This window comes from Magnolia sinica, chromosome 4, assembly GCF_029962835.1.
Source record: "Magnolia sinica isolate HGM2019 chromosome 4, MsV1, whole genome shotgun sequence".
Taxonomy (NCBI): domain Eukaryota; kingdom Viridiplantae; phylum Streptophyta; class Magnoliopsida; order Magnoliales; family Magnoliaceae; genus Magnolia; species Magnolia sinica.
Genome location: NC_080576.1, coordinates 98,372,093 through 98,380,007, shown reverse-complemented (window position 1 = coordinate 98,380,007; position 7,915 = coordinate 98,372,093).

Below are 7,915 nucleotides of genomic sequence, written 5' to 3'. Positions count from 1 at the left end.
TAGTTTAAGGGAGGGAATGAAGAGAAAGTTTAGGGATTCAGTTAGGATTTCAGATAAGTTGTTGCATTTAGTTTGAATAAGTCCTAGTCTTTAGGGTACTTGCTTAGTGTTTCTAGTTGCACTTATCACATTGATTAGTTGTAAACGTGAGCTATTCTTTCTCATTCCGTTAAACTTGTAAAGGCTATTTATAAGCCTAGAATGTTCAATAAGATCGTGTCATTTTCCAAAACTGTTGTGCAATATTCATTTCTGTGTTTCGATTCTTAACAAAAATGAGCGTTGGACATGGTTGGACCCTACATAGGTTGCAACTCTTAGAGAAAGAGAATAGCACTCTTGAACATGAGACACTCTTTATTTTAGAGTTTCCTTTACATGAATAAGTCATGTGGAGAACTACCACAGTTGCACACTCGGAATAACGTTATAGGCTCCAAGCTGCGAAGACAAGAGTACCACTAAAATAAATGGTCTACGCCTTGAGCATGAGGCTCTCATGGTAGCATTTGCCCGGTGGATGATACCTTGGTCTGTATACGAGCTGAAAAATCTCGTGATCAGTCATATGTATATGATGCTCCTAAAGATCAACAACAAGATGGAGGCCTTGTGATCAAGAAAAACTTGAAAGGAAAGTATGGGGTCGAAAGCCATAAGAAAAAATGAGAATATGGGGAGACACCAAAAACCACAATGATCATGGAGATAAGAAAACACTAGACAAATAATCGAAGAAGAAGGGATATTCTCAATGCAGAAAGGAGGGTGAAGCAGGTGATTTTTTATTTTTTTTATTTTTTTCTGCGAACCTTGGAAATTTCATTGATCAGACAAATTTACAGGCATTCAGGTGGGCGCAACAAAAAAGATGGCGGCCGCACCTATCATATAGCACAAGGCTAAACTGGACAGAGGGTAATAAGGAAACCTACAGGAAAACAAAAAAGAAAGAAAACTCTACAAACAGGAAAACGGAAACAGAGAAAAACACCGACATGGTCACTGACGTCTAAGCGTACCAATCCCTGTATTATCTAACACTAATGCACCTCTAACCAACCTTGGTAGCTGGGAGCGACGAGAGAAAATTTTGTCGGGACAACCCTCACTAGCCATCCTAGCTAGCGCATCTACCACCACATTCTCCTCTCTAAAAGTGTGGCTAAACAACAGATTTAGGCTCCCTACCTTAGCTTTAATATTCCCCAAAATGTGCCAAATATTCCATAGGTTGGACGAGCCTGAATCCCCTAAAGCATCCGCAATGACCTTCGAGTCAGTTTCAAGAATAATATTCGCAAGGCTTAGATTGGAACATATATGGAGCCCATCAAACATTGCCCGAGCTTCCGCGATAGTGTTTGTAGAGACTCCATAAAATCTGTGAAAAGCAAAGATGAGCTGGCCAAGATGATCTCGGCAAACTCCTCCTCCACCACTCTCACCTGGGTTTCCTCTCGAGGAACCATCTGTGTTTAGCTTCAACCAATGTTCGGGGGGTTTTGTCCATCTAACAAGGATATGATTGGAAACAGGGGAGTTGGTAGGGGCCTAATGGATCTGATTAAAACTATGAATCTAGAAGAAGGCTGAAGCAGGTGATTAAAACTATGAATCTAGAAGAAGAGTTATGGAGTCCACAAGAAAATAAAAGAGAAAATTTGGGTATTTTATTGAATAATGTGCATGGGATTTTTTGATTACACTACTAATTAAAAAAAATAAAAAATAAAAAAATAAAAATAAAAAAAAAAAAACCAAATCATAATTGATTTAAAAGTTACCTGAAATAGCAAAACTCTTCTGAAGGCTAATTTGCCAAAAATAAAAAGTCTAGATAAACCTTACTAGAATATTCTTAACTGAATTGCAAGCAACTTCTAAAAGACATAAATCCTAAAACTGCAAAGAAATAGGAAATACGATAAAAGTAATAAAATTCTCCCAAAATCAGCAAATTTGAACAAAGGGGTGCATTTTCTCTTGAAATGAACAGACGTGTCCCACTATGCGGTCGGTTAACCTCGGATGGCCTGCTACATAAGAATCGATAGATCATGCATTTCATGATGATGCTCGAATCAAACGTTACAAGTAATTTACTATCCAAACTTCGAAAAATAATTTCTCCCTATCCATAAATGAATTTCTTTGATAGAACATGCCTAGAGCCCAATTACATCATGCCCTACATAGAATGGGCCTAGATCGGACGGACTAGTTTTACTTCCGTTCAAGCTTCTTTTGGTCCAACTTTGCCAAGAATGCATTTGCAATCCATTCTATATCAGTCCCCTCAACTTGAAAAGAACTTGTCCTTGAGTTTTTCAATAGACTCAACTCATGATACTTATATATACATATTAATTTGTCAAATTGAAAGTTCATTAGATCTTTAGGCCCTTGGGAAGATCAACAACATAGGTGTTACAATTGATTTTCCGAAGTATTGGAACATGCCATATCTTCTTATTCCATACCTTGTTATACGTCTCAAGTGGAAACCTCTCCTTACAAGGGTGAACTAGCATGTTATCACCCACTTTAAACACTAATACTAGGTAACGTAGGCAACATGAGTAGGTTGAGTATATGCTTGGAAACTCGATTATACACAACCTTGAATGGGGACTTGATGGTGGCCTGATTCCACATGTTGAAGGTGAACTCTGCTTGAGCAAGAGCAATAGCCCACCGCTTAGGCTTAACAACAGAGATACAACATATGAGGTTCTCGAGTGTGCGATCTACCACTTCTGTCTGCTCATTCATTTGAGGATGATAAGCACTACTAAATTGTAAGGTGGTGTCAAATCATCATTGTAAAGTCTTCTAAAAGTGACTAAGAAATTTGGTATCGTGATCTAAGGTAAGTCTTTAGTACATTATATAGTCGCATAATCTCTTTGAAAAATAGATTAGCAACATGGGCTATGTCTAGAGTTTTCTTACACGAGATGAAATGGGCCATCTTAGAGAACCTGTCAACTGCTACAAATACCAAATCCATTAATCGTTGGGTCTGCGGAAGACCTAGCACAAAGTCCATGGACAAATCCTCTGAAGGGTCATCACATACAGTTAAAAGGGTGTAAAGGCTTGTGTTCAGTCAGTGCTCCTTAGATGTTTAACATGTATGACACATTTACATTGCTTTCCTGAATCCCTTCTTTAAATATGGCTAGAAATACCATTCCTCTAAAAGGGTTAATTATTGTCTTGTCTCGTTCTAAGTGATTGCTGAGGTCACCTCCATGTAACTCCTAAATGATGCGCTCTCATAATGAACTTCCTGAAATGTATAACCGGTGAAGAGAAAATTATCCTAGATATGTTAGCCACATCAAAGCATGTGAGTCAAGAGCTTTATAAAATGTCTAAGATCAGGTCAAAAGAAGTGGGGTGATTAGATCTTGTTGATTACACCGATTCATGGATGGTACAAAATCATATGATCAAGCAAACATGGCATTGGATCTTTGCGTAAGTAGTGTAGGTACTAAGACCACACCAACTATTAAACTGTTGATTCAGAGTGTTTAACAGAAAAGAAACTATCAAAATGGAATTTCTTTTCAAATCTATTTCTTTTATTCCATAGTTACAAATCACATAGATAGCGACAAAAGAAACTTTTATCGCATAGATATATAGCAACAAATGAAACTTTTATAGCTTTGGTTGTACGATGGAAACTGGGTGGTGGAGATCGACTGTAGATAGCACTATGCATCGTATGAAGTATGCGGTTGATGCAAAAATCACTACTATGTTCAGTGAGGATTATGATCTTTACAAGTGCTACATAATTCCCAGCATGACTAAGAACTTATTATCGGTTCCTTAGATAATGTCAGCAGGACAGTAAGTCTTCTTTGTGCGTAAGGATATATATTTGCAGATGCATATGAGTGAGGCATCTGTGATGGAAAGAAAAAAGGTGCAGGATTGACTCATGTGGGTTATAATAAGACTCGCCATAATAAGCCATTATAATACCCCAGCTCTATGGCATGCAAGATTGGCTCATGTGGGCTATAATTAATAACCTCAACATTACTTACAAAGAGACTTTCTGTACTTGATCTCCATAGTGATAATATGTGCACAGAAGAGTGAAATATGCATGGATGAGTGATCCCGCTATCTCGTGACTTTCATTAATTACTTTCCTATGTACTTATAGGTGTCCTTTTTGAAAGAGAAATCTAAATTGTTTGAAAGATTCAAAAGAGAATCATGGAATGTAGAAGCTAGCAAAGACTAGCTGCAAAATTCATTGCTTGGGATCCGACAATAAGGGAGAGTACAGGTTGGAATTTGATTTGTATCTAAAGAATAGTGACATACGCTGACAATTAACATGTGTATATTCTGGTCCAGCTCCATGGCTTGGTGGTAGACAGAGAAGAAACATGGAGGTAGACACGTTTGGGGGTTTTTAAGTATGCCTATTATGTATTTTGTCAAAATAGCTGTGTATGAAACTAGATAGGAAGGCTTTATAAGATGTATCTTTGTGAGATACAATGATCAAAGAAAGGGCTAGATATGCCTAGACCCATCAAATGGAATATACACATTTCTCAAAAATGTAATATTTGATTAGGCATCATCTTGGTGGTTGAAGGATGATGTAGTCTGTTGGATGCAATTATCAAGGGGGCCGGAGATGCCTAGACCCATCAAGTGGAAGGATGTTGCAAGCCTCGAAATGTGATCTTTGATAAGGCATCATCATAGTGGGCAAAGGATGTAGTCCCTTCAGATTCACAACAAACTTGAAGAACAATTTTAAGAGAGACTCAAAATGGAAGAGCTACAAGCGGTAGAGCTTTCTATTAGTAAACTTGAGAAGGCTAAGGATTCTATACAATCAAATGTGCAATATGCAGTATGACAAAAATCAAGGATGATGGATGATCATTCATTCAGTCTAGTAGATTGACAGAACGTGTTATGATGTTCACGAAATCTTTGAAAAATGGATGCAAATTCATCACAGCCGCAATCAAGAGAAGAAGAGATGCGGCTATCAAAATTGGAAGATGATATATAAAAGAGTGTTCATCTCATTTATATAGCTGCCCTGTGTTCGAAGGCTAAATCCAAAGTTCATGGATGTGACATAAGAAATGTGGTATTACATGACCAATTGTGCGATAGGATGAAGTATGATAGAATATTAAGAGTGGTGGATGATCACTCATTTGGTGTTGTGGATTCATAAAACATATGCTAAGATGTTTATGAAACACTCCGGAAAATTAGTATAAATTTATCACATCTGCAATCAAACAAGGAAATGTGACTATCACAACTGAAAGATGGTATAGAAGAGATCTCATCTGTGTAGATCATTGCTCGTTGGAAGGCTAAATCCTAAGCACCTGGATGCAGTGTACACCCTAGTCAATGAGGCTAATTCTTCGGAGACTTGAAGAAAAAAAATAAAAAATTCTAGTCCTTTGAAGCTGCAAAAGGTATTAAAGAGTGATAAATTTTTATTATCTATATAATTTATGAGGAGCTCACTATCCTAAACCAAAATAGAACTTGAAAACTTTCACTATGTTCACCAAGTGTTAAACCTACAACATGCAAATGAGTGTATGAGGTGATGCAATGGTTGGATGGAACCATTGACCGGTACCGTACAAAATACAACTGGTATGATGGGGTTTCCACAACAATGCGAGTTGATTTTGATGAGACATCAGTCCGGTTGTGAACATGTATAGGCAGCTAGTGGGCAGGTGCTCAGGGAGATAGGCCCCGGTTTCCGTCCCTTCCATAGCTGGTTTCCAATTTCGTTTTCTTGTTTCCCTTCGTATGCTTCTTGATGATAGGCTTCGCTCAGGTCCTTTTTTCCTGAGGAAGCCCAAATGTCTATTGCAGTGTATATTTGCCTTATATGTGAATGCAGATGAGTTTTCCAAAAAAAAAAAAACCAGTGGAGAGCTTGATTTATCCAACTTGTCATAGTCAGATGTTGTAAGCTTTTGGTAACATGAGTGGATTTATATATGTAAAATCCTCAGAAGCCTCTGTTAGAAGCAAGTCGTTGTATTTTAAAAGGAATAGTTGATTATAGAATTCTCTGCCAACGAGGTACCTCATTTGAAGTAGTTAAGCTAGAGGCAGATTATTCCGAAGATTCGTTGACTTGTAGATCAACTAATTACATGCTCGAGATGGGATGAGGCAACCTTCATTTTTCTTGTCGACAACTGAAGCTGAACACAAGAGTTAAAACAATGGCGGCGATGAACTACTATCCGTAGATAAGAGAAGACTACAAATGTGTTTACTAACTAAAGTTTTATCCTTTTCAAAGTTGATAAAAGTTTCTAGGTAAGTTTGGAATAATTAGCAGAGAACCAACACTATTATATCTCATTGGATTGGCTGAAAGTCACGCTAGCGGACAATCCTAGCCGTTCAATTGGTAGGCATCGAATGCGTAGACACGTAATGAATAAAGGTCGAAACTTTTGAATCCCACAGGCTCCACCATTTACTGACCGCTGATAAAAAGTTGCTTTGGCGCTGAGATATCTTCCTAGGGCCAGAATCGTCTACAAACTGTTTTAGGTCAGAGCAGAAAACATCCATGCACTGTGGGACCCACCATGTTGTATAATTAAATCTACTCCATCCATCAGGTGGTAACCCTCATTTGAACAGTAAATTCCAAAGATCAGCCCGATGGAAAGCTGACCACAGCAATTGGAGAAATGTAAACGTTATATGGCATTCCACGCTGATTTTTGTGTATATTGACTTCATCCCGGTGAGTTTCACCTGATTAACGGATTTACTGAATTTCGGCATGATAGCCACACGTACAAACCTATGAGGTTGGTATTCTATCCCCTTTCTTCCCTGTGGTGTGGCCCACCAGAATTATAGACATGGTTGAGATTTTTTCCCCCAAGGACATCGAATCCATCGAATGAGGCCAGCATTTTGGAAGGAGTCGATGTCACACATGCAATGCCACATCAACAATGGACGACCCATCACCAACTTGCAAACGGTGGCCAACCATCAATGTAGTCTACACCACTTTTAAAATATTTTATTAAAAGCAAATATCGCCAGTGATCCTTTGTTGAAGAAGGAAGTCGAAATCCAGCAAGCAGGGCCTTCACTGAGTGTTACACAACATACATGTGCACAAATCCGGACTGTCCGATTTACTGGGCCCCATTGCGGATGGATCGTAAGTCTAAATATCACACTAAACAGACGGCCCAAAATCATGGACCCTATCATGTTGGAGAATTTGCAGCGGCTGCAGGCACTGGCAGTTATCAAAAGCCCCAGCCACGGGAAGGAGAAGATGGTTGATTGGTCTGCAGCTGCATAGGCGCCAATTCATTGATCTAGACCGTTCATTAAGTCAAACAAACATTTCATGGGCTACCATGTAACATCACATCGATCTGACTACTATTAACCATTTGATCAATGGCCTTTGATATGGACAGTCAAGATCATTTATACGAAAAAAATAAAAGTCCGATCAACATATTTGATCCATCTACTTGTTAGGCAACCCTAACCGTCCCATGGCTTGGAAAAATGGATGGCTATGGAAAATACCGATAAATCAAGGATTGATAAGATAATCTGATCAGTGCAATTTTTGCATGTTAGTTATTCAGGCTTAGATGGATGGACCATGCCCCCAAATCCCCTCCACAGGACAATCTTAACGAACTCAATTGTAGGTCTGAAGAAAACATCTATTCATCCAATATCACGCCCTTCTTTCCATTTACCAAGCTGCTGCCTTTTTTTTCACCTTCCACCTAATGCTGGCCACTGATGTAAAAAGTTGGGGACGGGATGTCCAAGCCATGAGATTTCTGGGGCATCGTTCATCCACGGTGGGCCTTTCTATCAG